The 7,864-nt window shown below is 38.6% G+C and overlaps 1 protein-coding gene across 3 annotated transcripts in view; it reads right to left on the minus strand.

Moving 5' to 3' along the window:
* Nucleotides 1-7,362, minus strand: part of LOC139695056 (zwei Ig domain protein zig-8-like) — a 614,690-nt gene extending 607,328 nt beyond the window's left edge. For all 3 annotated transcript variants that reach the window (XM_071593662.1, XM_071593663.1, XM_071593661.1), the window contains exon 1: nt 6,835-7,362. The gene's annotated coding sequence lies outside the window, so the exon portion shown is untranslated. The remainder of the gene's footprint in view (nt 1-6,834) is intronic.
* Between the last annotated feature and the right edge of the window lie 502 nt (nt 7,363-7,864).

Consider the following 7,864-nt stretch of genomic DNA (forward strand, 5'->3'; position numbering starts at 1 on the left):
TTTATCAAAAAAGCTTCCTTTAATGGCATGGATATGTTTTTTTGTTGCCTAAAAGTGCTTTTAAATGGTCATTCACACGGAATTAGTGAGAAATGGAGAGATCTTTTTGCCATGCCACTTTTGTATCACGTTCAATTTTCTCGGAGTACTTTCGGAATCCCTTCACCAAAATTTCACCGGAACAAAAGGGTCGTACTACTTTTCCTAATTATTAAGTAACGGTTTCAGGCGATATTAAGGAGAAAAGTGTTGGTACCACAATTAAGGCATTTAGCAATGCTCACGATAAGCGTAACTGCGGTCGTTCATCCAGACACGTTGTTGCATGAGGTGCGAATGAATAAAACTGGTGGATATAAATGGAAATTGAAATCCATCATATGCGGGATTTTGCTTGTAGTGGCCCCCTCAATTTCAGTGTTCCAGTCTGTCAATATCTTTATTTCCTCATAGATCATATTACCGATATTTTCCACTTCCTGCTTCCCGTAGCTCATCCTAGGCTTTCCTCTACAATTCTTCCTCTCCATATTTCCTTCTATTATTATCTTAACTGAACTTTTTTTTTCACAGGATGTGTCCATTTTCTCGGCCTCTAATACTCTTTAAGCTTCACTCTTCACATACCCTTAAGAGTCTTTCTTCATTTGTATATGTATTAACTTCTATTACCTATTACTATCTGACCTTCCTTTACCTACTGATTCTTTCCTGGTTTTTCCTGATAGGAAGATTTAATCGTCTCTCCTATTCTGCTTGCTATATTTTAATTATCCTCCTATTTTTTAGAGATTATGCAACCTATATTAATTAATTTGAGTTGGAATATTTTCATACACTTCTAATTAATAACCAAGACCCTTGTTAGGCTCTCTTCCGTCTCTAGAAGGATTTCGACGTCACCCGCAAATCTCTGCATATTTATCGTTTCTCTTGGAATTCGCACACCATCCTATATATTTTACTTAATCTCGTTAATTACCTTCCCTTATTCTCATTCAATATTATTATTTAGTACAATTGCTGTCACAGCATCATAACAATGCTGCCCGATCACTAAACTGGGTACATTTGAATCAATTGTTATTATAGTTTACTATGAGTGGGAAATAATAGCAATTCATCGTGCAATGTTTCTTTTGTGATGAAAATTACTCTCTGTAAAAATTTGATTTCTCTGTGCTAAATGTTATATTCTCTATAAATATATATCATTCAGGGTATCCTGAGAACATTAAAATAAAGTAAATATGGCATTATATTATATTTATTAATATTATTGCCATCGGTTATTTTGGTGTGTGATTTGAACGACAAACTTACTTAATCTTTATGACGCTATTAATTTTCCTCAATAACCCAATAATATGTTTGTGAAATCATTCGACTAAATGTTTAAAGATTCCAATCAATCGGGTTGAATTTATGATTTTTGTTATTAAAACGAGACTTTATTTAAAATAATCACTCATTTGCTTGAAATTATTTTCAATAAAACTTAACAAGTTATTCAAAACAATTTATTTGAATTTTCCTTAACAGCTTCTGTAGACCCGAGAAAAGGAAATTTTCATTTTTCTCCTGTTAACTTTACCTTGAGAATTAATAGGAAAAACTTTACTGAAGGAAAAGATGCAATTTAAAATAAAAACAGTTTAAAGAAACTAAAAGAAAATTCAGCTCCAGAGTATGACGAACAAATTTCATTTTAAAAATTTAGTTTCTCATTAAACTTAATAGGAAAGCTCCCTAAAGATTTTGTGTAACTCCATTTCATTCAAAACCCCAAGGTCTAAGTTTCTTTTAATCCCGCCATTCAATAATTAGTCTTGTATTAACAAATCAGTAATTAAATTTTGATTACAAGGTGAAACAGCCTTTCCGTTTCATGCATCTGAATCATGCATACCGCTGTTAATACTGCGCCTGCATTTTGTCGAGCGTGAACTGATGTGTTAGTATAATCTGCCTACCAGGTTTAGAGAAAGTTTAGCTCATCCACCAAGCGCGTCAACCGTTTAGTTATGACGTTCGTCTGACGTAGTGAACTTTTCATTTCCTCGATTCTTCAGGGCTCCAGGACTGGGCTTAATTTATTTAATGTGAAAGCTACTTGTAAAATTTCGATTCGCATCTCTTTACATAGGTCTATTAAATGGTACCGTGCATAACCTAATGTCCAATATATATGTATAAGCCATATTTATTGAAAAATTTGGTCGACTGCCAAAACAAGAAACGAAGCTTAAAAAGCAGTCCATAGGAATTGTATGCTCTATAATTAAATGCAAAATGGAATAATCTGTATGTATATCATTCTCAATCCGTGTTGGTAGGTGAAAAATGAACGCAGATATTTCAGAGATAATGGGGATGACAGCGATGACATGGAGAATAAAGAGGCATTCTTCAGCTAAAGCCATCAATCCATCAAGATATATCAGCAATTAGTTAATATAAAAAATACCTAACCAGACATTCTCACGAACACTTAATTGACGAGAGGCAATTATAAATGTGGAATTCAGCTATAAAAATCTCAGAATTCAAAAAAGATACAGAGTGATACACATGGTAGCAAAATACAGTGATACAAAGGATAAGCAAGTCAATATCACTGTTATTAAAATTTTATCCATTAATTTTGCAAGGGGAATTCAGAGAGCTCAATCATATGATTCGTTTCTAGCACCTAAAAATAAAGAAAACAAAATTCTAGTTAAATTGACGTCACTGAAGTACACACAACACCACAAATGAAAATCGAGAGATAAGTAACATAACATAGATATTAACATAAAGTAATGGCTGGGACTTTCAATGCTTTCAATTCCAGGTGATCATTCACCATTCTCCGTATCTCAAAAAAATTATTCAGGACTTGGGTTCGAAACAAAAGTGATTGATGATGTTTCAATCAAGTTAAAATTATTACAGAAGCAAAATAAAACGCCATAAAATAATTTAGAAAGGTCTACGTTGATTGTAACGTGCAACACGCAGGAAGTTGGGTTTTTCTGCTACTTTTCAGTAGATGAATGTTTTTCTCGTGACATACAGCGGTAATCAAATCCTTAAGTAACTATGGAACTTTATTGATGTTAAACTTGTTTTTACGTTATTGTGGTTCATGGAAACGTGGTTCCACGAAAATTTTTGAGGCATTTGCTCATTCTAATTCATATGATTGAGTCAATATTACAGGATGATAAGAAAATATTTTTTACAGTTTTTACCTAATTAGCTCACAAGAGTTTTCCTTCCCGTTGATGATTTTTTTAATATCGCACCCGTAAGCCTAAAATAATGAGCTGAGTAACATAATAAGCGTATTTAATGTTTAAGTTTAAGCACATCAGCTAAACCAGAATTAGCAAAAGCACAAAATTGGTCAAACTCAATGTTTTTATAACATTTTCACCGCTGGATCCGCTTATTCACACTTCATATACTGCAAAACAATTATGTGTACTAAACACTACCCAACACAACTTCCTCTTATAAATTTTCACTTTCCTTATATTGAAATGAAATAAGCGCCAATGGATTCAATATTAACATAAGAACAAAAATACTTAAATACACAATATATATGAAAATTCGAATGTATACTCGTAATAGAAATAGTAAATGATTCCTAAACTCCCAAAACGCGCACTGCGTAAGAGTATTATCTTCTGTTTTATTATATTTAATGCAGTCTAATTTTTCAAAAGATTCCCTTATTTATATTATAATTATTGTCTAAACTGTAGTCAGTAAATGGTTCACGGAGAAAAAATAAATCCCTCGTTGGTTGTCAGCATACTTTACTGGATAGGAGCAGAAAAATATCACTGACATCAATTACTTATTTTCCTACGAATAGTTGCATGTATTTGAAAATATTCAGCGCTTGATAAGGATGAGAAATATATTACCTGCACGTTCGAGTCAAAAACTATTGGTCAACTGACCTCGACAGATTCTGAATTTCCCGTTTTCATTTGTTACAGAATCTGACCTCAGTGCTCTTGTCCAAATTCATCATCTTCCTCCATCTCGCTTTGAATCCTTCCATTCCTGCGCTTTCTCTCTCCATCGCCGTTATTGCGTCCATCTTTCTCAAAGTCCTACCCCTTTCCTACGCACTTCACTGCGGTCCCCAAATATAACTCTCCCTCCAAACTAACCCAGTCCGTGCTTTCGGTTCGCTTTCTTCCCCAATTTTCTTTTCCCCACCATCTCTCTCTCTCGCTTCTCACCCTCTGACGCTCCTCCGTTCCACCCTTTTTCCTCCATTTCTCCTTCCCTCCCTATCTCCGCCTCTATATTGCTCCACTCCCAGTGATTTCGCGTTCCCGCTGCGGCATCGTAAACTTCACGCCTCCCTTTCCCCGGGACCCTCTCCATTTGCTCAATCCCCTCCCGCTCCCACCCGAAACAAACACATCAATCAAAGGTTTTCGTCCTGTTGTTCCTAACATTTTCTCTTCAAAAATCCGTTTGTTGCCACGGGGATCGGAGCGACCACGCGCATAACAATGAAATTATTTTTGCGGCAGCTTCACCGGTTTTCTCTTTAGAGGGGTCCGGTCCTTCCAAGCGAAACCTAACTCCCCCCCCTTTGCCCCCCCACCCCACTGGGATACACAAAGCACTTGTGTGTTCGGATGGGGGTTTGTTAGGCTTTCGGAATGACAACTCTGATAACCTGCGGTAAGAAAACAAAGATTGAGCTTTATTAGCGTTACGTATATAATGTAAATTTAATATATTTTACATATATTTTTTTGCACATGCATATGTTCAATATTTTAAACGTCTTTCATGCATGAAAGGGAACAAATATTTGTTTGGTGAAATTGTTATCGCAGTCCAAAGTTTGATGTGGGAATATTCGCAGTCGTTCTTGATTTGCATCAAGAAGGAAAGCTCTAGCGGACGGAAAGCAAAGTGGCTTGACGTGGACACGGAGAGCGCACTATGCTTCGCCTGTCAGAAACATCTTACCCTTCAATTTTCCATGCTAGTGTAATTTTTCGGGGATACAGGAATCCTTCCACTCGGGCAGGAATTTTTCCATTTCAATCAAAACTGTTACACACACCTGAGATGATTACTATCGTATTTCACCCCAAAGAAAAACAAACACGTACGTTTCACTTGGAAATATTTGGCTTAATGTAGAAAATAAAAACTTTCATACCATCTAAAAGTTACCTCAAATCAACAAAAAGTATTAAAAAATTACTGGCACTACAACAACATTCTCTTATTTTGTTAACCATGCATAAAATAAAAAATTTAATTATATATATATCGTCAAAACTTTCGCAAGTAAAATTACCATCAGCCCATTCAAATCATCTGTCGACGGAATTTTCTATAGTTTGAATAAACTCAAGGACAATATGCGGATGATTCGCAACAGTAACGCAAGAGCTAATGTTTAAATTATTAATCCCAGTACGTAAAAATTAGGCATTACTGTATACTAAGTAAGTCAATTGCTGAAAAATATATGTAACATTATAATTAACTTTTATATTCATAAATTATTCTCGCAAACTGAATTTTGTGGCACGCATTCGGATCAAATCAACAAGATTTATCATTAAAACGCAATTTATTCAATTTTAATTTACATATATGTGAAATTTTTAGGCAGTAGTCATAGATTAATAAACCAATAAATTCGAGATTCAAGCCAATAGTTTGAAGCCTTTAGACTTAAAGTTTGAAAAGAAACTGAAAATACCAAAGTGGCGTAAAAATCTCTGAGCAATAAGACGAAGCCCCCTCGAAAACGTTTTTTTTCTCAACGTCCTTAAATCTTTTGGAAAAAAGAAAAAGGAGGTAGAAATCTCTTCAAGAGAGATAGGAGTACACAGGGCCGACGGCAGTATGTATTACATCTATCTTATCGAGACTAACTCTTTTATCCCTGCGTTTCCAGCTGAGGGATAAAGAAAAAGAACGGTGTGGTTCCCGTTTATCAAAGGTACCTATATGTTTCGGGTGAAGTACTCAACGTTTTTATTTATTTGCACCCCTGCATGTCCGTATGCGCCTCTTTTTCCACCCTTGCGGGGAGATTGAAGGTACTTGAGGGTGATGCCAGTCTCTCTGACTCTGGGGGTGACCGCGGAAGACGAGGCCGCGGAGGCGGGCAGTGCGCGTAAGGACCCGGCAAACGGGCGGCGTTGACGAGGCGGTCGAGAGAGAGAGTCATGCCGCAGAAGACGCGGGAGACTAAATGGGAATAAGTAGTCAAAGGGACGATAGGGACATACTCCAAATATTTAAGGTAGAAAACATATGCCTAGCAACGGGGGTGCATATTATGGATTCCGTCAAACTGTTAGAGACCTAGGCAGCGTAGAAACCCAACTTCCCAACTCAAGAGGAGACGCATGATTATACAGTATGCTAAATGTTATTGCTATTTATGATATATTAGGTGAAATGGAGGTTTAGGTGGAGTTATGGGTGGGGATTGATGTCAGTTTTACGAATCGTTGCCGAGAGGACTTTTCCGAAGTCACCACCCCAAAAAGAGCAGTGGGTTAAGAAATATTTCTGAGCCTCCCTCTTCGTTGTGCTTATTGGAAGAAAACAGTGAACAAATCCCTTTCTCTCCAAGCCCCCCGAAAAGACACTGCAATAACGTTGGTATGACATAAGGAGTTCCTTTCGTACCATGCGTAAACTTTGCAAGGCGATTCAGTTATTTACCACAGCTGAATGACAGCCGAACCGACTCACAAATTCGATTATCAATCAAAACACAGGAGAGAGAGGACAGATGCGAAAAAGTTACTTTATGGGAATTAGCGATGGGCACTGTCTCACCTTCTTTGACGGTGCTATCCGCGTCAGGCTCTCTCTCAACAATGTATCCTTCCTGGTTTTGTAAAAAACATCCCCGTTGACGGAGAATATGTTTCACATCAGTCACAAGAGTATCACAATCCCTTGGGGGGTGGAGAGTCAATGAAGATCTTGGAGTAATGGGTTTGGGAAATGTTTTCGGTACTGTCGGAGCACAGAAACCTCGAAAGGAGAGATTTTTGGGGAAAATATCTATTCAGCGTCTCACTCACCCCAAGAAACCACCAACGACACAAAGCACAAATTTATCGGGGAGAAAGAAAACAAGAAAAATCTCTCTTGAGACACTCTCTCGGTGAAGTTCTCACAGGAGAGACGGATCCATTAGATCCCCACGTTGAAGGATATCACTTCAAATCGTCTTTCCGAGCAATTTCGAAGGCATCCGTGACGATCGCCGGCATTGTCAAACTCCACTGACGCGAGCGAGGGGAATAGATTTTTTTAATAAAAAGAACTGATTAAAACTACAGACGCACAAAGTTTTTTCTCTCCCTCATTTACGGCCGTTAATTTTTTTCTTTGAAGCGTAGCTTCGGTTTTTTTTCCGCACCAAAGAGGAGGGGGAGGGGTGGACGAAATAGACACTTCCGCCCTCTTCTGCAATTGTCTCGATCACCACCGCACTCTCCCGGGCCTCGACTGAGCAGAGCGTAGAGATGAGAAGACAGGATAAGGGACCCTCCCACCCTCGCCGCCGCGCGCCGGGCCCTCGCCCCCACCAACGCCTCTTCGGCCGACCCTTCCAGTCCCCTCCTTCGCCCGAGAGATCGCGAATTCCGAGGAGAGAGAGAGAGTGATAGGGAGAGGCGCGGCTCGGGGAAGGGCGGACGGGAGAGTGAGAGGGAAGAAATGCACGACCACGAGCACCAGCGCCGCTCGCGGTCGCAGACCGAGGCTCGCTCCCTCCTCCCCAGCCTCGGGACACCTCGGTGAACTTCGGCTCCCTCCGTTGGCGGGGAGGTTAAAGGGGAATCGCACATATATACAC

The sequence above is a fragment of the Hetaerina americana genome, unplaced genomic scaffold (genome assembly GCF_022747635.1).
Source record: "Hetaerina americana unplaced genomic scaffold, ioHetAmer1.1.p SCAF_6, whole genome shotgun sequence".
NCBI classification, from domain to species: domain Eukaryota; kingdom Metazoa; phylum Arthropoda; class Insecta; order Odonata; family Calopterygidae; genus Hetaerina; species Hetaerina americana.